This window comes from Pteronotus mesoamericanus, unplaced genomic scaffold (assembly GCF_021234165.1).
Source record: "Pteronotus mesoamericanus isolate MK-2021 breed Mesoamerican mustached bat unplaced genomic scaffold, CSHL_Meso_final contig_256, whole genome shotgun sequence".
Taxonomy (NCBI): domain Eukaryota; kingdom Metazoa; phylum Chordata; class Mammalia; order Chiroptera; family Mormoopidae; genus Pteronotus; species Pteronotus mesoamericanus.
The window spans coordinates 675,219-698,671 of NW_026555108.1; the positions used below are offsets into that span (position 1 = coordinate 675,219).

The following is a 23,453-nucleotide window of genomic DNA, read 5'->3' on the forward strand; positions in this document are numbered from 1 at the left end:
GGAATCATAGTTTTACATTTTAGTCTGTAATGTTCTCCTCCCATCTGCATCTCTAATGTTTCTTGCAACTAGAACTTGGATGTAATCTTTTCATTCTTTGGATTCCCTGCCCTGTGCCTGGAATGGCCTTCTGATCATTATTGTCTCTTTTCCTCCATTCTGCACACGCCCTAGGTTACTTGGAAAAGCTATGTTTTCCAGGAACTCTTTCAATAGCACCCACCATCTAAGAATGGGGCAGGTATGGGGACCACTCACATATTCCTAGCAGGAATTTTCCATCTTAATTTGTCTTAATTGCTTTGTCAAACTCAGTTCCTGCCAATGCAGTTGTAGAGGGGTCAAAAAAACTACTGATAATGTAATGGGGATTAATACATCAAATTTCAGGGAAATCAAAGCCCTGTTGATCAACATGTGAGATGTGTGTTTGGGTAGTAAAATACTGATCATCAAATTTGGGCACCAGGCAAAAAAAGTGGTGAATTGGAAAAACGGGGGGAGTGAAGCAGAAGAAGCCTCAGAAGAACTTCAGGAATAGCACTAATTGGGTAAATAAGCCTCCTTTGATACATAGAAATGATTAACCTACATTCTCCCATCGAGACCTAGCCCCATGGGTTTGGAATAATAACTAATAGGAATAATATCTAAGGAACTGTGTGCTGTCTATAAATGCAGGGAGAAAGGAGAAAGGCTCATGGCACAGTACTAAAGAAATGTTTCCTGAACTGTTAGAAATGGAAGAATCCCTACTAATTATATAATCTAGCCACCTCATTTTATAGATAACGAAATTGAAGCCCAGAGAACTTACCTGAAGTCATATAGCCAGTTAGTGCATAGCTGAGTCTAGCTAAAACCAGGTCTCCTGATTCCTCTTTTGGCATTCCTTTCATCACACCAAAGGGAGCAAGTATAATATTAAATGGGGAAAGCTCATGTTGGTTTAAAAAGGAGGTGTTAAAATACAATTGAGTTTGGGTTTGAACTGTACAGGGTCCTCTTATGCGGGGATTTTTTTTTCAATAAACAAACAGTTGGCCCTGTGTTTCCACAAGTTTCACATCCACAGATTCAACCACAACAATATTTTCAATTCACCGTTGGAAATCCACAAATGTAGACAGCAAGCTGTATGCTTAAGTCCTTTATATAAAATGGCATGCACTGATAGATTTTGGTATCTGTAGAAGATTCTGGAACCAGTCACCCCGAATATGAAGGGATGGCTGTAGTTAAGTTCTGGGGGAGTCAAATGTTGTATGAATATTTTCAACTGTATGGGGGTTGGTGCCCCCTAACACTTTTCATGTACCAACTATACTTATTTCATATGTATATTCAGTTTATTTTATACTTATTAAATAGTATTTATCATGTGCCAGGCACTGTTTTAAGCAATGAAAACATTAACGTTTTTATTCTCATAACAAGTATTTCATCAGTGTTCCTATTTTACAGATGAGGGACCTGAGGCACAGAGAACTTAAATAAATTTGCCCAAGATTATAGAGGTAGTAAATGTTAATTCTGGGATTGCACCCTGAACAGACTGTCTCTACAACCAGTGATCTTAATCACTATGCTATGCTCTATATGCATATACCTGCTCTATACCTGAGGCATGTTGTACTTCTTATAAAGACTTCTAAGCATAAATCTGACTGATGATTAAGTTAAGATTAAATGATGCTACTTTAGGGTGGGGAAGGCATAAAGTAATGTTAGGGGTGCTACGCTAATTAGAAAACATTGTTTAAAAGTGTGACAGGAAACATACACATGACGCACACCGTGTCTTAGGTCAGAGAGATGGTCTAAATCATTGATACCCAAGCTGCAGTTCATGAGCCATAAGCATCACCTTAGAGCTTTTCAGAAACCTAAAATCTTAGGCCTGAGATTCTGCATTTTTATAAGCTCCCAGGTAAAACAGATACTGCTAGTTATTGGACCACATTTTATGGGTAGCAAGGCTTTAAATTACTTCTAGCTCATAAGGATGCTTATCGACTAGACTCAGAAAATGAGACTTCTGTACCTAAAAGTATTGAGGAAAACTCCTAGGCAGTTTAAAATGACTAAGATGACTAAAGTTAATAACTTGAGGGATGAAAAGTTATATGATTCAAGCTATGAAAGACCCCTAAAATAGGTTCTTTGAAAAAAAGGTTTTACAGCAATTGAACTATTACTTGAAATTTTAAGAAACTACCATATTAGAAAGCATGTACACCTAACTCTTCAAGACCCTTTGGAACTTCTCATGAACTTACCCATGTTTCTCGCTGTGCTGCACCAGAAGCCTCCACATAGATCAGATGAGTTGCAGTAACATACAGACTCCCTTTAGATAGTGTCTTACCCACAAAATGATCCAGTAACGTCACGTTCTGTACCTGTTATTTGGGGGGGAAAAACTGATTAATTACATGTGTTGAGTTAATTCAAAAAAAGTGAGATAATTCAAAGCCAGATAAATGCTGTTAATTTGCTACAGAACTTCTTTGAGGCCTTCTGAAACTCCCTGCCAAGGTGTCAAGCTAATACGATCTATGTTTCTTTTTCCTAAATCAGCCCTGGAGAAACTATAAAAGTGAGAAGGAAATGTGGATTCTAGGAAGGATTAACCTTCTACATGATGTTACCATGATGGGGTAGGTGTGGGTGAAAGATAAATAGGACACAGAGCCTGTTGAGATACTTATCTTGTTGGAGAGAAGTTGCAGTTATTGTATGTGTAAAATATCAATAGGGGTAAGTAACATCAGTTTAGATCTTAAGTTAAAGGGCAATAAAATATAACATATAACTTTGTATAAAGCAGGAGAAAACTTGGTCTAACCAATGGAAAGTGGGAAAGGGAAACAACAAAAACAAAAAAAGAGTGCCATAAATAAAAAGTATAAAATGAAATGCAGAAATAAGTCCCAATGTAAGAGTAATTACAACAAATGTACATGAATTAACTTACCAATTAAAAGACAGACTTACAGACTGGATTAAAACAAAAGACTCAACAATATTCAGTCTAGGAGAGATGCATTTAAAATAAAGAGATGTAAACAAGGTTAAAATAAATGATGGAAAAGATATACTAGGCAAATATGAACCAAAACAAAGCTGGTAGAGCATTCTAAATATCTGACAAAATACAATTAAATGGCAAATAACAGGACAAGAACATATATGCCTAGTATAATACATTTTCAAAAGATATCTTGCTTGATGTACTTGCTTGCAACAGAACTGCAGAGAGAAAATCGCTTATTCCATCCTCTACTTTATCCAACTTACTATTTATTCCTTCTAGTGTAGTCTTCATTTCAGATATTGCATTCTTCATTTCTGACTGGTTCTTTTTCATGGTTTTTATGACCTATTTTATGCTTAGTGTCTCTGTATAAGTTCTCACTGGGTTCATCCATTTTTCCCCCAAGTTCCTTGAGCATCCTTTCAACCACTGTTTTGAACTCTCTGTCTGGAAGATTATTTGCTTCCGTTTCATTTAGTTCTTTTTCTGGGGAATTCCCTTCTTCCCTTTGGGGCATGTTTCTTTGGCTGCCTCTCTGTATTTCTTTCTGTATATTATAGTTGATTATGTATACCTCCCAGTCTTGGTAAGGTGGCCTTATGTAACAGGTCTGGTGGGGCTCAGACGTGCAGTTTCCCTGATCACCTGAGCTAGGTACCCCAGGAACATCCTGTGTGTATGTTAGGTGAACTCTCCTTTATAGTTGAGTCTTGATTGCTTTGGCCTGTGTGTAGGTGGGGTTGTAGCCTTGACTAGATGACCATGAGAATCATCCCTGGCCACAATGTATAAGCTGCTGTATGGAGGTTGGCCCCACAAAGTGGGTTTTGCCCTAGCAGTGTCTGGTGCCTCCTGAATTCCCCCTTTGATGACACTTGTGGAGCTACTGGGTCGTGTTCTGATGTGGTCTGACTCCAGCCACTTGGTGTGTTGACTCTGGGGCCAGGTAAATGTCAGGCATTGCCTGTGAGCAGCCCTCGGTTACCTGTTTGGAGCTACAAAACAATCCAGTTTGTGGCTGCCTCTGCTAGGCCTGGGTGTGCTTGGGAAGGGCCAAGATTGGAACCAAGGCCATATTTTACCAGCACAGGTCCCAGGAATGGGTCATTCAATGCACTGCAAGATTTGCCTCCCACTTCGAGCTGTCTGTTAGGCTCAGTCACTGAAAGAGCCTCTGGTGGTACGTATGCGAGCTGTGTGAGGTAGATTCTCAGTGAGTCACCAGGTAAGGGTGAATAGTGTTTACCAGACTGACACAGATTCAAACTTGGCCCCAGTGCTGGGTCTGAGGCCACTCAGCAACCATCTCAGTGGACATCAAGGCCAGCTGCCACTTGCCGGTTGCCCACAGAACTTGGCAGTGGGGTAGGGTCTCGAGAAGTCATAGGGGTGAAGCCAGCAGAGTTCATCAGGCCCAAACTGACCAAGGTTTGGTTGTGTGAAAGGAGATCTCTGCACAGGAACTGTGGTGCCATCAGGTGTGCGAGGGAAGAATGGCCCCCATGCAAGACCCACAGAACCTAGTCTCTCGCAGAGTCTGCCTAGATCTCCTCCAGGGTCTTCCAAAAGATTTTGCACCTGGTGTCCCGGCTGGCCACAGCCAGGTGACAATACTGCAGTGTGCAAGCTCAGCAGAGGCAGGCCACTGGGAGTTGAGAGGTTGAGCTAGTGAATCTTCCAGGGGGAGTCCAGGGGGTTGTGGCTACTCTGGAGCATGGGGCACCATTGCTCTGGTGCAAAGGGCACTGCTCATCTGGCACTGGAGGGGCAGGGTATTGCCTCGCCACTGCTCTGGTGTATGGGAGGCAGGTGTGCTGCTATGGTGCCCAAGTGGCGGGGTGGAGTGGGCAAGGCACCTCTGCTCTTCAAAAGTGTGTGTATGTGAATGTATACATAATTTACTTATTATTATTTTTAAATCCCAACCTGACGACATTTTTTCATTGCTTTTCAGAGAGAGAGAGGAAGCAGAGAGAAGAAGGGAGAAACATTGATGCAAGAGAGAAGCACTGACTGGTTGCCTCCCATATACGCCTGGATGGGGGATCGCACTTACCAGGACTGGGGACCAAACCTGCAACCTAGGCATGTGCCCTGACCAGGAATCAAACTTGCAGCCCTTCAGTTATGGGACAACACTCCAACCAACTGAGCCACACCAGCCAAGGTGAGAGGGGGAGAGAGAGAGAGAGAGGGAGGGAGGAAGGGGGGGGAGAGAGAGAGAGAAAGAATGAATTTATATGTATTTATATGTGTGTATAAATTGAGAGAGAGAGGAAGGGAGGGAGAAAGAGGAGGAGAGAAACATCGATGTGACAGAGAAATATCAATCAGCTGCCTCTCATATGTGCCCCGGCCAGGACCAAATGCACAACCCAGGCATGTACCCTGATCAGGAATCTCTAACTCCCAACCTTTTGCTTCACAGGACTATGCCCAACCGACCGAGCCACGACAGTCAGGGCAAGAGTATATTTTTTAAAACACATTTGAACAATTACATTTTATCTCAAGAATGCAATGACAGTTCAACATCCAAAAATTTTAATGTAATGCATCACATGAATTTAAAGGGATAAATCAAATGCTTTATTTCAATTGATACAGAAAAACATTTAACTGAGTTTACTTTTATTTATGTTGATAACTGTAAGTGAATTAGGAAGAGAAGTAAACATCCATAACTGTTAAAGATTATATACTAAAAGTGTACAAAGAATGTCATGCATAATGGAGATACTAAATGCATTAATTTAAAACCACAAACAAGATAAACAGAACACCAAGTGTCACTACTACTGTTTTAGATATCCTAACCAATACCATGAGGAAAAAGAGGGAGGAAATTAAGAAAACCAAAGACTGGACATGAAGTGCTATATCTGGCATCATTTACAAGGAAGATAACCATCTACCAACTTTTTAAAAAGTAAAAGAGTCACCAAACTATTAGAACTAATATGAAAGGAATCCGGCAAGCTTGCCAGATAGAGTATCTACCTACAAAAATCAACAGTATTGTTCTATAACAGCGATAAACACTAAGAAAATACCATTCACAATGGCAACCAACATAATACAGAATCTAGAAATCAGCTTAATCAATCATATACAAAACTTTACAGAGAAAACTTTAAAACTCTACTGAAGAACATATAAGACAATGTAAAGAAATGAAGATACATCCATGCCCTCAGATGGGACAACTTAACATCATAAAGATGGCAATTATACCCCAAATAACTTCTACATTCAATGTAATTTCAATCGAATTTCCAAGTGGATTTTCCACAAATTTATTTCTAATTTAAATAGAAAAATATAACCAAAAATAGCTAAATTAACCTGTATTATAACAGTGTGGTAGTTAATAAAAGACTCTTTTCTTTTGGAAAAAAAAAGGAAAAGGGAGGATCTACTCTATTAGGTATTGAGACATACTCAAAGCCATGAGAAATAAAAAAAAACCTGTACACTAGTTCAAGAAGAGACAAATATACCATTGGAAAAGGACCAAAGTTCAAAGGCAGACTCATGTATAACCTGAAGCCTAATATAGCATAAATATGGCACTACAAATTGACAAAGGTAAGAGTATTTACTAAATGTGTTGGGGAAACTATTCAGTACATGGAGGAAAATACATCTAGATCCCTACCTAACACCCTATATAAAAGTGGAATCGAGATATATGTATACATGAAAGGTAAAACTATAAAGTAACAAGAAAAAATGTAGAATACCTTGGACCTCAAGACAGGGCAAGACTTTCAAAGTTAATCAATAAAGGAATGGGAAAAATGTGCAATTCCTAAAACTAACAAGGGATTATTATCTACACTATATAAGAGAAACCATAACTCCATAAGAAAAAGGCAGAGGCCCTAAATAGAAAAATAGGCAAAATATAATAACAGACAAGTTACAGGAGAGGAAATCCCACAAGTACACAGCTAGGTAGATGCTCAAAACATTGGTAATCACAGAAATTAAAATTAAAATGACAAGATATTGCTTTAAGTCTGTAAGAGTGGCAAAAACTGGAAGACTAGAAAATGCCAGGTGTTGGTAGGGTTGTCAGGATATAAGAATTGGGATGGGGGTGGTATAAGACAGGCAGGGGCATTCAGGAGAGCAATACACCATTTATCTCCCCTATACCCTTTTCTACCTCTCCCTACCCGCCCCCCTTCCCCTCTGGTAATCACCATGCTGTTGTCTGTGTTGATGAGGGTTTTTTTTTCTTTTGTTTTGTTTTTTTACTTTTTGCTTAATCCTTTCACCTTTTCCATCCAGCCCCACAACCCCAACCCCTCTGACATCTGTCAGTCTGTTCTCTATAAGTCTGTTTCCATATGTTAGTTTACTTAACAAATATTTCTTGATCATCTACCGTATGTCAGGCACTGTTCCAAATGTTAATGGAATTAAAGAACATGACTAAGCATGCTTTTTTTTACCCTCAAAGAGTATTCAATCTTAATAGGAAAAGGAGAGAGGTAAAACCAGAATCATAGAAAATGATCAGTTATAACAAGAGAAGGCAATAAAAAGTAGAAGACAAAAATAGAAACAAAGAAAACAATAAATAGAAACAGTAATAAATGATAGATATTAATCCACCTATATCAATAATCACTTTAAAGGCCAATTGTCTAAATACACCAATGAAAAAAGATTGTCAGTGTGTATCAAAAAAACAGGACCCAACTTGACATTGTCTATAAGAACCCACTGTATCCTTGTGTATGGTGTAAGTTGGTGATCTAGTTTCATTTTTCGCATGTACCTGTTTAATTCCCCCCACAACCATTTATTGAAGAGACTGTTTTTACTCCATTGTATGCTCTTGCCTCCTTTGTCAAATATTGACCATAAAGGTGTGGGTTTATTTCTGGGCTCTCGGTTCTGCTCCACTGATTCATATGCCTGTTCTTATGCCAGTACCAGGCTGTTTTGATTACACTATATACAAGAATGAATTCAAAATAGATAAAAGACTTAAATATAAGCTGCAAAACCATAAAAATCCTAGAAGAAACATAGGCAGTAAAATCTCAGGCATCTCTTATAGCAATATTTTTGCCAATATATTTCCTAAGGCAGGGGAAACAAAGGAAAGAAAACAAATGGGACTATATCAAATTAAAAGGCTTCTACACAGCAAAATAAACCATCAACAAAATGAAAAGGGAACCCACTGTATGGGAGAACATATTTGCCAATGATGTATCTGATAAGGGGTTAATAGCCAAAATTTATAAAGAACTTAAATAACCCAACACTAGGAAGAGAAACAATCCAATTAAAATAGGTGCACAGGACCTGAATAGACACTTTTCCAAAGAGGACATACAGAGGGCCCATAGACATATGAAAAATTGCTCAGATGTCACTAATCATCAGAGAAATGCAAATTAAAACTACAATGAGATATCACTTTACACCTGCCAGGCTATCATCAATAAATCAACAAACAACAAGTGTTGGCAAGGATGTGGAGAAAATGGAACACTAGCGCACCGTTTGTAGGAATGCAGACTGGTGAAGCCACTGTGGAAAACAGTATGCAGTTTCCCCAAAAAATTAAAAATGGAACTGACTTTTGACCCAGGGATCCCACTTCTGGGAATATAGCCTAAGAATCCTGAAACACCAACTCAAACGAATATATGCACCCCCACGTTCGTAGCAGCGTTATTTACAACAGCCAAGTTTTGGAAGCAACCTAAGTGTCCATCACTTACATAGATGCATGGATTAAAAATCTGTAGTATTTTTACACAATGGAATACCACACAGCCACAAAAAAGTACAAACTCTTAATGTTTGCAACAGCATGAATGGACCTGGAGATTATTATGCTAAGTGAAATAAGCCAGTCTGTGAAAGATAAATACCATCTGATCTCACTTATTTATGGAATCTAATAAACAAAAAATGAAGAACAAAACAGAAACAGAGACATAGATACATGGAACAGGCTGACAGCTGTCGCGGGCGGGGGGGAGGTAGACCGGATGAAAGAAGGGATGGCAAAGGGTGGGGGAGGCGGGCAAAGCAGGGAAAAATGGGACACTTGTAATAGTGTAAATATAAAAATAAAGTTTAAAAAACTGTTTTAACATTAAGACACATATGCATTAAAAGTAAAGGGATGGAGCCCTGGCTGCTGTGGCTCAGTGGGTTGAGCACTGGCCCACGAACTGAAAGGTCACTGGTTCAATTTCCAGTCAGGGCACATGCCTATATTGTGGTCCAGGTCCCCTGTTGGGGGTGTGAGAGAGGCAACCGGTCAATGTTTTCTCACACATTGATGTTTCTCTCCCTCTCTTTCTCCCTCCCTTCCCCTCTCTGAAAATAAATAAATAAGATTTTTTTTTAAAAAGTAAAAGGATGGAGACAGATATGCCATGCTAACACTAAAAGAAAGCTGAAGTAGCTATGTTAAAAAAAACATTATCAGGGATAAAGAGAAGCACTGAATAAAATTCTCTAAGAAGATATAAGCCTTAATGAGGCAAAAATGGATAGAACTGCAAAGAGAAATAAATGAATCCCCTATTATAGTTGGAGACTTCAACACTCCTCTATTGACAGATCCAGCAGGTAAGAAATCATTAAGGACATAGTTGAACTGAACAGCACCATTAATCAACTGCATCTAAATGATGTCTATGAAGTTCTCACATGGAACATTTACCAAGACAGACCATATTCTCTGCAATATAACATATCTTAACATATTTAAAATAATAGAAATCATACAAAGTATGCTCTCAGAACACAATAGACTTAAACTAGAAATCAACTACAGAAAGACAGCTGGAAAAATCTCAAAATACATGGAAATTAAACAACACACTTCTTAATAACACATGGGTCAAAGAAAAAGTTTCAAAAGAATTTTTTAAAATACTGTGAAATAAGTGAAAATAAAAATTTTTGGAATGCAGTGAAAATGCTTAAGGGGAATGTATAGCATTGAATGCATAAAAAATATCTAAAAATCAATCATCAAAGCTTCTGCCTTAAGAAACTAGAAAAAGAAGAGCAAATGAAATCCAAAGTAAAAAGAAAAAAAAGAATACAAATTAGAGCAGAAATCAATCCAATAAAAAAAAAAAACAGGAAAACAACAGAGAAAAATTAAAGAAACCAAAAGCTAGGTAGTTCTGTGAAAGATCGGTAAAATTGTTAAATATCTAGCCAGGTCAAGTAACAACACACAAAACAAGAAAGAAAACACGAGCTACTAATATCAGAAATGAAAGAGAAGCCATCACTATCAGACATTAAAAAGATAATAAATAAATATTATAAACAATCCTATGCCTACAAATAACCTAGGATAAAATGGACCAATACCTCTACCAAAACTCATACAAGGAGAAATTGATAATATGAGTAGGCTTATATCTATTAAAGACTTTGAATCAATAATTAATAATATTCCAAAACAGATAGCATCTGGTCTAGATGGGTTCACTGGTGAATTCTTCGGAACACCTAAAAAAGAAACTATACCAATTCTCTACCATCTCCTCTAGAAAACAGAAGCAGAGAGAATGTTTCCTAACTCATTCTGTAAAGCCACGATTACCCTACAAGAGAAACCAGAAAACACATTACAAGAAATAAAAATTTCTCCTGCATAACATTGTACCAATAATTATCAATTCTGTATTGTATACTTTAAAAATTATTAAGATAGGCACCACAATAAATGTTCATAACATAATAAAAAAAATGGGGGAAAGTACAGACCAATATCTCTCATGAATACAGATGCAAAATCAGCAACAAAATATTAGTGTATTAGTTTCCTGGGACTGCTTAACAAAGTACCACAAACTAGATAGCTTAAACAACATAAATTTATTGCCTTACAGTTTTAGACGATAAAGTACTAAATCAAGGTGTCAACAGGGTTAGTTCCTTCTGGGGCTGTGAGGGAAGAATCTGTCCCAGGCTCTCTCCTTCGCTTATAGATGGCCATCTTCTGTCTCTTCATCCTGCGTTCCCTCTGTTGCATATATGTGTGCAAATTTCCCCTTCTTATAAGGAAACCAGCCATATTGGTCTCATGCCTACCAACCACATTTTAAATTGATTACCTCTGTAGGGACCCTGTCTCCAAATAAGGTCGCATTCTGAAACACTAGAGTTCAGTTAGCACTTCAACATATTAACTTTTGGAGGATACACTTCAATCCATAACAATTAGCAAATTAAATCCAACAATGTAGATAAAATGGACTGATACCTCTAACACTCACACAAGGAGAAATGGATAATCCGAGTAGGCATATATCTATTAAAGAAATGGAGTCAGAGCTGTGCAGCTATACCCCATCAACATCTTTGCCAACTAACCAAAGAAGCTTCTTTATAACTAATCAGGACAGTGCTTTTTGGAACAATCGAATTGTAAGGATATAGAGTTCTCATTTGCATGAGGACAGAACAATCAGGGACCAGGGATGGGAACTTCTGTCTATGTAAGTCAGTTTCCCTCTGGCTCAGAGAACACACACTTTCCCTTTCCACCAAAGACCGATGAAGACTCCATTTCCCTAGCTGAGCTGAAACACCAAAGATGTCTCACCAGAGCAGAGCAGAGCAAAGCAGGCCAGCACAGGGCAACATAGAGTGAACCAGACTAGACTGGAACAGGTGGACCAGACAGGGCAGAGCATATGTGTCTAGGAAGAGAGGGGCATGACCCAGGGCCACCTCGCCCGTGGATCACCTTACGCCAGGGCTGCCACACAGCCACTCTGTTCCACAGCCCTCCTGTCTCATAATTGAGCAGTAACACTATTGAGCTGTTCTCACAGCCATACTGTATCACGATGGCACTGTTTGCACTGAACAAAGTTTCCTTCTTCACCACACCCCAAACTAGGGCTACCTGTTGGTGTTAAAATGGCACCAACGACCATCGATTAACAATACATATTATATATTTGTCCAAACTCATAGAATGTACAATACCAAGAGTGAACCCTAATGTAAACTATGCACTTTAGTTAACAATAATAATGTATCATACTGGTTCGTCAATTGAAAAAAGTGTATATCACATTAATGCAAATGTCAATAATAGGAGAAACTGGAAGAAGTAAATGGAATGTATATGGGAATTCTTTCTGCTTAATTTTTCTGTAAATCTATAACTGCTCAAAAAAACAATAGAAGGAATGAAGTGAATTCTCAGCCCTTATTTCACTTAATCTACAGGAAGCATTTGACGTAGTTATTAATCACTTCTCATTGAAACACACAGACAGTTAATGACAGAGCTGAGTTTAAAACTTGTTTTTCCATGTTCTTAGCTTTGGATGAGACAGATTGTCAATGAAACTGAGGAGAGTCTGGGGTTAGTGGCTCTGGGGAGAGAACTGAGGGAGCAGCTGCCAGTATCCCCATGCTGAATTGTTCTTCATCCTGCAGAAGCCAGCTTTCTCAGGCAGAGCACTCCTCTCCAAGTGGCATCAGCCTGGGGGGAAGGGATAGCCCTGCCTGCAGGAGTTACACTGCCCCAGCCTGTGGTGCTTAAGCCCAGCTGCTGAGTACAGCCAGATTAGTTTAACAACTACAGCAGAAAAAAAACAAAGTAGTAGTCAAAATGGGAAGACAAAGAAGCAGACCCCAAATGAAAGAACAAGAGAATTCTCCAGAAGAAGAATTAGATTAAATGGAAGAAAGCAATTTATCAGAGAGTTTAGAGTAATGATTATAAGGATAATCAACAGTGTGAAAAAAGACACAGAAACCATAAAAAAGGACCAGTCAGAAATAAAGAATGCAGTATCTGAAATAAATAATACACTGGTAGGAATAAGCAGTAGGTTAGGTGAAGCAGAGGATCAAATCAGTGATTTGGAAGACAAGGCAGAAAAAAAACACTAAGGCAGAGCAGCAGAAAGAAAAAAAGAATTTTAAAAAATGAGGAAAGCTTAAGGCACATTTTGGACAACATGAGGCGTAAAAACATCCACATCATGGGAATACCAGAAGGAGAAGGGAGCGAGCAAGGGATTGAAAACCTATTTGAAGAAATAAGGACCGAAAACTTCCCTGATCTGGTGAAGGAAAAGGACACACAAGTCCAGGAAGCTCGGAGAGTCCCAATCAAGTTGGACCCAAAGGGGCCTACACTGAGACCCATCATGGTTAAAATGACAAGGCTTTGACAAGGCGAGAATTCTAAAATCCACAAGAGAAAAGCATGTAGTTACCTACAAGGGAGCACCAATTAAGACTGTCATCTAATTACTTATCAGGGATATATGACTCATCAGAACACTTCAGGCCAGAAGGGAGTGGCATGAAATATTCAAGGTGATGAAAAGCAAGGACCTACAACCAAGACTACTTTACCCAGCCAAAACTATCGTTTAAAATCAAAGGAGAAATAAGGAGCTTCCCAGACAAGAAAAAGCTAAAGGAGTTTTTTAACATGAAACCAGCACTGCAACAAATGTTAAAGGGCTCGCTTTAAGAAAGAGAAAGAGAAAAAAAAAATGGAAGAAAATAGTCTAATAATAAAATAGCACTAAATATGTACCTATCAATAATCACCTTAAATGTAAATGGCTTAAATGCTCCAAACAGAAGACATGGGGGTAGCTGAATGGATAAGAAAAAAACACCCATATATATGCTGCTTCCAAAAGACCCATCTCAGATCAGAAGATACACAGAGACTAAAAGTAAAGGTATGGAAAAAGAAATTTCAAGCAAATGGAAAGGGAAAAAGAGCTAGGGTAGCAGTATTTATATCTGACATAACAGACTTTATTTATTTATTTTTTAATTAATTTATTTACTTTTTAAATACATTTGTCTCTGCCTCCCCCCCACCTCTTTCCCTTGCCCCCTCCCACCTTCCCTCCCTCAGCTCTTCCCCTTTGGTTTTGTCCATGAGTCCTTGCTATATGTTCCTTGACTTTCCCATCATGCTAAGCGAAATAAGCCAGGGGGCGAAAGACAAATACCATATGATCTCACCTATAAGCGGAACCTAACCAACAATGCAAAGATGCAAGGAAAATATGACCAGCAACACTGAAAGGAAAAGAAATCAACAGTGACATAATAGACTTTAAAACCAATGCTATAGTAAGAGACAAAGAAGGACACTACATAATGATAAAGGGAACAATCCAACAGGAATATATAACCCTAGTAAACACTTACGCACCCAACATAGGAGCACCTAAATATGTGATGCAAATCTTGATGGACATAAAGGGAGAAATCTACAGAAATATAGTCACAGTCGGGGATTTTAACACCACTTTACTTCATTGGATAGCTCTTCCAGACAGAAAATCAACAAGAAGACAGCGGCCTTAAACGACAGAGTAGATCAAATGGATTTAATTGATATCTTCATGTCATTTTACCCCAAAGCAGCAGAATATACATAATTTTCAAGTGCACGTGAAATGTTTTCTAGGATAGACCACATGTTAGGACACAAAACAAGTCTCAATAAATTTAGGAAGACTGAAATCATATCAAGCATCTTCTCTGACCACAGTGCTATGAAGCTGGTAATCAATCACAAAAACAACACTGAAAAATAAGCAAAAACATGGAAACTAAGTAACATGTTATTAAGCAATGAATGAGTCAACAAGGAGACCAAGGAAGAAATCAAGAGATACCTTGAAACAAATGAAAATGAGAACACAACAATCCAAAATCTGTGGGAGAGTGGGGAAACAATCCTAGAGGGAAATTCATAGCATTACAGGCCTATCTCCAAAAAATAAAAAATAAATATATAACTAAAAGCTCAAATAAGCAATCTAACTTCACACTTAAACAAACTTGAAAAAAACAAAGCCCAAAGCGAGAAGGAAGGAAAAATAAAGATCAGAGCAGAAATAAACAATAATTCTAAAAAAAGATACAAAACATCAAGGAATCCAAGAGCTAGTCCTTTGAGAAGATAAACAAGATTGACAAACCTTTAACCAGACTCATCAAGAAAAAAAAGAAAGCACCCAAATAAATAAAATCAGAAATGAAAGAGGAGAAATAACAACTGACACCAAAGAAATACAATGAGCCCCAGCTGGTGTGCCTCAGTGGATTGAGTGCCAGCCTACAAACAGAAGGGTTGCCGGTTTGATTCCCAGTCAGGGCACATGCCTGGGGTGCAGGCCAGGTCCACAGTGGGGATGCACGAGAGGCAACCACACATTGGTGTTTCTCTCTCTTTCTTTCTCCCTTCCTCTCTTTCAAAATAAATAAATAAATAAACTTTTTTAAAAAGAAATACAATGGATTGTAAGAAAATATTATGAACAGTTATATGCCAACAAACTGGACAACTTGGACAAAATGGATAAATTCCTAGAAATGTACATTCTTCCAAAATTAAATCAGGAAGAATCAGAGAATCTGAATAAACAGATTACACCTAGTTAAATTGAAGCAGTAATCAAAAAACTCCCAACAAACAAAAGCCCTGGACCGATGGCTTCACAGGGGAACTATACCAAACATTCTAAGAAGATCTAACATCTCTCCTTCTCAAACTATTTCATAAGATCCAAGAGAAGGGCAGGCTCCCGAACTCATTTTATTAGGCCAGCATTATCCTAATTCCAAAAGCAGATAAAGACACTACAAAGAAAGAAAATTATAGGCCAATATCCCTGATGAACATAGACACTAAAATCTTCAACAAAACATCAGCAAACTGAATACAGCAATGCATCAAAAGATCATACGCCATGATCAAGTGGGATTTATTCTGGGAATGCAAAGGTGGTACAACATTCCCAAATCAATAAATGTGATTCACCACATAAACAAAATGAAGGATAAAAAGCACATGATTATATCAATAGATGCAGAAAAAGCATTTGATAAAATCCAGCACCATTTATGGTAAAAAAAAAAAAAACCCTCTCAGCAAAGTGGGATTAGAGGGAACACACCTAAATATAATAAAGGCCATATATGACAAACCCCCTGCCAGCATCATACTCAATGGCCAAAAACTACAATTGTTCCCCTTAAGACTGGGAACAAGACAGAGATGTCCATTTTCACCTCTCTTATTCGACATAGTACTGGAAGTCCTAGCCACAGAAATCAGACAAGAAAAAGAAATAAAAGGCATCCAAATTGGAAAGGAAGAGTAGAATTGTCTTTATTTGCAGATGACATGATACTGTACATAGAAAACCCCAAAGAGTCCACCAAGAAACTACTAGAACTCATAAATGAATTCAACAAAGTAGCAGTATACAAAATTAATATCCAGAAATCACTTGCATTTTTATATGCCAATAATGAACTAACAGAAAGGGAAATTAAGAAAACAATTCCATTCACAATTGCTACAAAAGGAATAAAATACCTAGGAATAAACCTAACCAAGGATATAAAAGACCTGTACTGGAGTTGGACCCTTATCTGATATACTGTACAAAAATTAACTCAAAATGGATTAAAGACCCAAAAGTAAGACCAAAAACTATGTAATTCCTGCAATAAAACTCAGGGGCATAGTTTCAAGACAGTGAATTTGGCAATTATTTCTTATATATGATACAAAAAGCACAGGCAATAAAAGTAAATGAAACTAAGACAAAGGTGGGAATGAAAAATGATTCATCCATTATGAAAAATGGTATGGAAATTCCTCAAAATTTTTTTTAAAAAGAATTACCAAATATACCAAGCATTGCACTTATGGATATATATCCAAATAGTTCAAAGCAGGATCTTGAAGGAATATTTTCACACTCTTGTTCACTGCATCATTATTCACAATAGCCAAGAGGTGGAAGCAACCCAAATGTCCCTGCACAAATGAATGGATAAAGAAAATGTGGTTATTTATACACAGTGGAATACTTTTCAGCCTTTAAAAAGAACATCCTGCCACATGGATGATGTTATGCTAAGTGAAGTAAGTAAGTCATAAAAGGAAAAATACCTTATCATTCCGCTCATATGAAGCATCTAAAGTAGTCAAAATTATAGAAAACAAAGTAGAAAGATGGTTGTTAAGGACTGGGGGGAGGGTGCTGAAAGAGGAAATCAGTGTTCAGTAAGTATAGAGTTTCAGTGTTGTATGATGAAAAAGTTCTAGAGATATGTTGCACAATAATGTGAATATATTTAACACTACTGAACAGTACACTTAAAAATGATTAAGATGGTATATATAATATTATTTTTTAACTACAATAAAAAACCCACTCATTCCAATCCCCCCAAAAACTAGACTTATATTCCTCTACAGGCTAGGAAGGTATGTATTTCCAACACAGAGTCACCACTAGAAGAACAGATACAGAAAGCTACATGGTGGCTGGAGAAAAATAAGGAAGGGAGCAAGAAGTATGCAAATGCAGAAGGGAGGGAGGTAAGGTGGAAGGATAAGGCCAGAGCAGGGGTAGAGTTAAACAAAAAGCCAGATTCAGCACGTCCAATGTAAAATAAAGGAAAACAACTACTAAAACCCAGTTGACATTTTAAGATCAAACCCCAAATGGAGAAGGATGGTGCTATGGTCTGAATGTTTGTGTCCCTCCAAAAGTCCTATGTTAAAATCCTAATGCCCAATATTACTGTATTTGAAGGTGGGACCTTTGTGGGGGGAGATTAGGTTATGAGGGCAGAGCCCTCATAGATAGGATTAGTAGAATTAGTGCTCTTATAAAAGAGGCTCCAGAGAGATTCCCTGTCTCCTTCTATGATGTGAGGACATAGTGAGTAGTCGACAGTTTTCAACCTTGAAAGGGACTTTACCAGAACCCAGCCATGCCCTAACATCCTAATCTTGGACTTTCAGCCTCCAGAACTGTGAGAAATAAATCTGTTGTTTATAAGCCACCCAGCCTGTGGTATTTTATTATAGCACCCCAAATGGGTTAAGAAAGAGGAGGGGGAACAAAAGAACCCTCAGTATGTTTAGCCACAGAGTAAGTTGAAGAGTAGGAGTGGGGGCGCATAGAAAATGCATGTGGGAAAAGCTACAAGTAATGCTGCAAGAGAAACATGAGTGCATACAATTTATTTTCCTGATGAGGAAGCTGCAGGTAGGCATTTGCTAATCTGAATGCAGAAGACTATATAAACTTGATGAGAATAGTTTGGTAAAAGCATGTGATCTCATCAGCCAAGGGAAAGTTAAAAGAAAGTACACTTGCTACTGCTAGAGGAACTATGATTAAGTTAATAGAAGAAATCAGTGCCAGTTTGAATAGGGGCTCACTCTCTGAGTGTCAGGAAAAATCACACTTGAAAAGAATGGGCAAGAGGTGAGGAGTAGAAATTTAAACTATAAAACACCTTTAGCTCTTTCCTGCCTGACCCAGGACAGGAAGCCTTGAATGGCAGGAGATGCTCAATGAGAAACACTGGCCACTTGGAAGGGGTTCGTGTTAAGGTTCAGGGCACTACTTAACTCCTTGTAGGAGACCTGCTTTTATCTCACAGAAACCTGAGTCCCATAGAATATGTATGTATGTAGAGCAGAGGTGGGGCGAGAAAAAGAAAAAGAGGTAGGGATAAGGGTAGAGACATAAGAGGCGTGAAGGGAGAAAAGGAGAGGGGAGGGAAGGTGAGAAAGGGAGAAAAAGAGGGAAGTGGGAGAAGGGAAGGAGGAAAGAGAAAGAACATGAAAGAGGTGAGAGATGAGACAGAAAGGGAGGGAAGAAAGAAAGGAGGAAAGGAAAAGAGGAGGAGGGGAAGGAAGAGAAGGAAAGGGGAGGGAAGGCAGGGGGGTAGGGAAGGAAGGGAGGGAGGGAGGGACTGATCACTGCTAGGTACTACACAGACTCTAATTCCCAGGCAGGATACCCAATTGCTTTGTTAGTTTTGCACTCCCTGGCTGTGGTCAGAGCACTGACATTTACAAAATCTTTGCCCTAGAACAGTGATTTTCAACATTTTCCATATCATGGTATACAGAGACTAATTACTAAAATGCTGCATCACACCAAAAAATATAATGTATTTTGTCAATCTGACAAAAAATAGGTATAATCTTGATTCACTCACACCTCATGGTTATTGTTGTATTGGCTGTTGTCATTTTTTATTTGACAAATCTAAGGGAAAAGAGCTTAGAGCCCCTAACTAAATAGTCAGGTACTGTATGTTTTAAAAACTCTTGTGGCGCACCAGTGCGCCATGGCACACTGGTGAAAATCACTGCTTTAGGGGAAGCTGGGTTTTTTGTTTTTTGGTGTGTTTTTTTTTTTTTCATTTCCCTTCCAGGAAGAGAGGAAGCGAGGACAGAAGAAATCAGGTGCACTTCAGAGCTCTCAGAATCCATTTACTATCCTGATTTTCCACAGTTATTAGTAATAACTTGAATACACTGCAAAAATAAATATAAAATGAGACATCTGCCTCCAGGAAAACCAACAGTGTAATGAGATCCATCAGCGGTACACCTGTCCAACATAAGCCCTGCCCCATGTGGCATCATCTCTGACAGGAGAGAGCGTTTGTCATGAAAACAACTGCTGCCCTACACATATTAAAAAGGCTTTCACCTACTTTCACAACAATCATCTCTGATTTATGTCTCTTCTTTAAATAACCAAGAAAATATTTAATGGGGCAGGAGGCAGGAAAGGAAAAGGTAGAGGGCAAATGAAGTCTTTTGTGTCAATATGTACAAGGTCATTTGAAGCAAGTGTTAAAAATGCAACCTAGACTTGCCTTGAATTTATGCTTCCTCACATGCTATTTTTCAGCACTACTCCAATTAAAGCATATTTGAAACTAGGGTCTATGAACCCTAGTTCCACGAGATGATAACTGGTGTTCACACACACACACACACACACTATACACACAAACACACACACACAGTGTGGTTAGGTTAGGGAAACACTGGGTTAAACAAATATAAACAGGATTCTTTACTGCAGGGTTTCTCAGAGATTTTAATGGTGAAAATTCCCTACAGATCTCTACAGTGTTTATAGTATCAACATATTTTACCTTGAAATTCTTTTTACTTTTTTTAAATAACTTATCTTTCGGGACTAGTAATCATCGGGGGCAAGGTTTAGGAAATGCTAGTACAATCCAATCTGCTCATTTTATTGAAGCAGTACACTGCAGGCTTTTGAATCACAGATTGTCTGCTTCATATTCTGGCTCTCAGCAACCTGCTCAAGCTTTCTGGGTCTTGATTTCTACATATTTAAAATGAAGATAATAGTAGTATTATTTTGAGTGTTAAGTGAGTATATGAATAGGTAATGCTTACATAAAGCACTTAGAATAGTGCCTAGCACATTGTAATTGCTCAATAAAGGGTAGGTACTATTTTACTCATGAGGGAAATGACGCTTAAGGTCACACAGCATGTCAGTATCAGAGCTGGGACTAGAACCCAGGTCTCCTGCCTCCCTGTCCAGAATGGACTTCTCAAATAAAGAAAATGTCTTTGGAGCTCATAAAAAATCTTTCTATAACTGAACACTAAAAAAAATAAGGAATAACCAAACTAAATATTTAACACATAAAAGCCATAGGATGAAAGTTGTAAACCTTTAAGAAAACTTTAATTTATAATAAAACTTATCAAATGCTAAAAAAAAAAAAAATTGAACTTCCAAAATATAAGTTTTCTGAACCATGCTGGCCAGAGCAAAGGTATTTTAATCTATTTGTATGGTTTTATATGTCCCTACATTTGTTTCCCTTTTCTTTTCTAACTCTTACAGCCAAGAGATCTAGAAAAACACCTAGCAGTGATCAAAAAAATCTTTGGAAATGTTATAAAAACTTTTTAAAATTCTATGTCTATAATTATAATTATTAAAGTTAATCTATTGACTCAAAAAATATCTTTCTAAAACATTTACGTATTGTACTACAAAACTACAAAAATGATTATCTAAAAACCCACAACCTTAAAACAAATGCCAGCGGTTTCTGGGAGTTAACAGCACAGCACAAACTGAGGTCCAAAGAAGTTTTGGTGGTGAGAAAAATGACTCCAAAGCCTATAAAATAGTGGCCAAAATGCCACACCACTGCCACCAGGGCTTCCTGGGTAACCTTTCTCTTTGCACTGTATTACCAAGAGCCATTCTGGATCCTCAGGAAAATCACCCTCTTTGAGACAGGCAGATCTTTGCGTCAACCTGCCAGGACTAGTGTATACTAAAGCCTCTACCACTGTTTGGGTCACATGAAAACAGAAAGCAATACACAATTATGGAGCACTTAGTATGTGCCAGCCCCTTATCATACCTTATCTTGATCTTCATCATAGTCCCAAGAGGTAAAAATTATCCCCTTTTCACAAATGAGGAAAATGATATTCAGAGCATTTGCGTGCTTTGGTCAAGAACTCAGATCAAAGAAATAATACATTTGGAATTCAAATCCAGCTCTGTCTGTTCATGTTTTGTTTCTTTTTTTCCAGTATGTTACACTATTATCGTGACTGAAAGAATCAAAGGAGAGCCAAGTGAATTTGGACTTTGAGATCTGGAAGGGGACTACAATCCTCACCTCTGGAAATCATATTTCCTTGACAATAAAAGACACACTTTACCCAGTTTCACCTTGATTTATTCTGACCCTGCCTCTTTCCTAAATTAATTTGAGGTGGTTTATAATAAAAGACAGATTTACAATTACGTTATAAGAACAGAAAATCAAAGTCATGAAAAGGAAGAGGAAGCAATTATACTAAGTACAAGGGCTAATGCAGTTAATATGATTGAATACTGAATTTGTTTCTTAGTTTCCTAGAAGTCAAGCCAAAAATTACCTGCTTTTAGGAAAGCTTCACATAAATAGTAATCTTGAGAGCAGGTAGGGTTGCTTGAAAAGCACTTTGTAAAGTACTATAAAGTATTATTACTTATTATTACTATTATCCAGAATAGCATTGTATATGCACCTGCACTCCCAATAATGTTCTGGCTCTCTTTAAAATGATAATTCCACACATTTGTCATAGCCTGAACCAATAATGCATACTAAACAGCAAAAAGACAATGCTGGCTCTGCCACTCACTACATGTTTGACCTAGCAAGAAAGTTTAGTCAGCTTTCACATCCGTGAAATGAGAGGCTTGGGCTATGACCAAATGATCTTATTTATTTATTTATTCATTCATTCATTCATTCATTCATTCATTCAATCATTCATTGGCATGTTTCCTGAACTTACGATACTATAAAACTCACTTGTTTTGAGTGGTCAGTCCAGTGATTTTTTAAAGTAAATTTACAAAGTTGTACAGCTACCACAACAATATAATTTTAGAACATTTCCGTCATGCCAAAAGAAACTGCATTCCCAATCCTCATTTAGATAATCTTTTAAAACGTCCTTTCTAACTTTCATATTCTACATTTGTAGACTTACAAAGCTTTAGGAGCTCTGTTACCTATAGGACCAAATTCAAATTCGTCAGCGTAACATTTAAGTTCCTCTACAATCTACAAAATTATCTCTACAACTTAATTCCTTGAGATATTCCTCTCACTGCCTTGCCCTAATGAGTTACCTGCCCCTGAGCTTATGCTCTTGCACTTCTCTTGGTAGAGAGTCCCTCTCACCTTCCCAATCTCTGAAGAGTATAATCCTATTTATTATTCAGACTCAGCTTAAATGCCACTCCTTCCACAAAGTTTTCTTCATTTCATACTCCTCACACTCATCTAGAACTGGACCTTTTTTGCCTTTAAACTCCAAAACAGTATTTCATTTGTCCCTCTTATGAAAGTTCTCACTTTCATTCTTGGATCTTAAGCTTGCTCTCATCACTTTACTTGACTGAGAGATCCTAGAGAGCAGTTGCTATATCTAAGACAGCTATGTACCCTAACATTTCCCACTGTGGGATTTTGTAAATGATACCTAATAATGATTATAGTAATTGACAGCTAAATTAAGCATCTATGATGCACCAGGCAATGGTCTAAGCACTTTTACAAATATTAACTCATTGAATCCTTATAACAACCCTGTGAGATGGGTACTATTATTATCACCACCATTTTACAGATGAAGAAACTCAGGCATAGAGAAGTTACATACATGTCAAGATCACAAATTTAGTTAAGTAGAAGAGTTGAGATTTGAATGCAGACAGTATGGCTTCAAAGCATATACTCTTAATCACTACAGTACATTTCCAAGCCAGCTGAAACTCAATTAATATTAACTGAAAATCCTAATTAATAAGGTTCCATTCTGGAACAGCAAGGTAATTAAGAATTCTCGGTGCTGACACCTAGAAGAGTTGTAGGTGCTGACACACAGGAGTGATGGAGGTAGGGAAAAGTGCAAAGAACAAATTCTGATTCAGAGAGAACAGTCACTGAACTTTTGGGTAGCTCTGATGTGACACAAAAATCATTGTTAAATCCCAAGGTTATAACTTAAAAAGAT

The 23,453-nt window shown here is 37.9% G+C and overlaps 1 protein-coding gene across 1 annotated transcript in view; it reads right to left on the reverse strand.

The window, feature by feature from the left end:
• MTMR8 (myotubularin related protein 8) overlaps positions 1 to 23,453 on the reverse strand; it is an 85,429-nt gene that overhangs the window by 35,510 nt on the left and 26,466 nt on the right. The window contains exon 3 of the mRNA XM_054574221.1: positions 2,280 to 2,402. The gene's annotated coding sequence lies outside the window, so the exon portion shown is untranslated. The remainder of the gene's footprint in view (positions 1 to 2,279; positions 2,403 to 23,453) is intronic.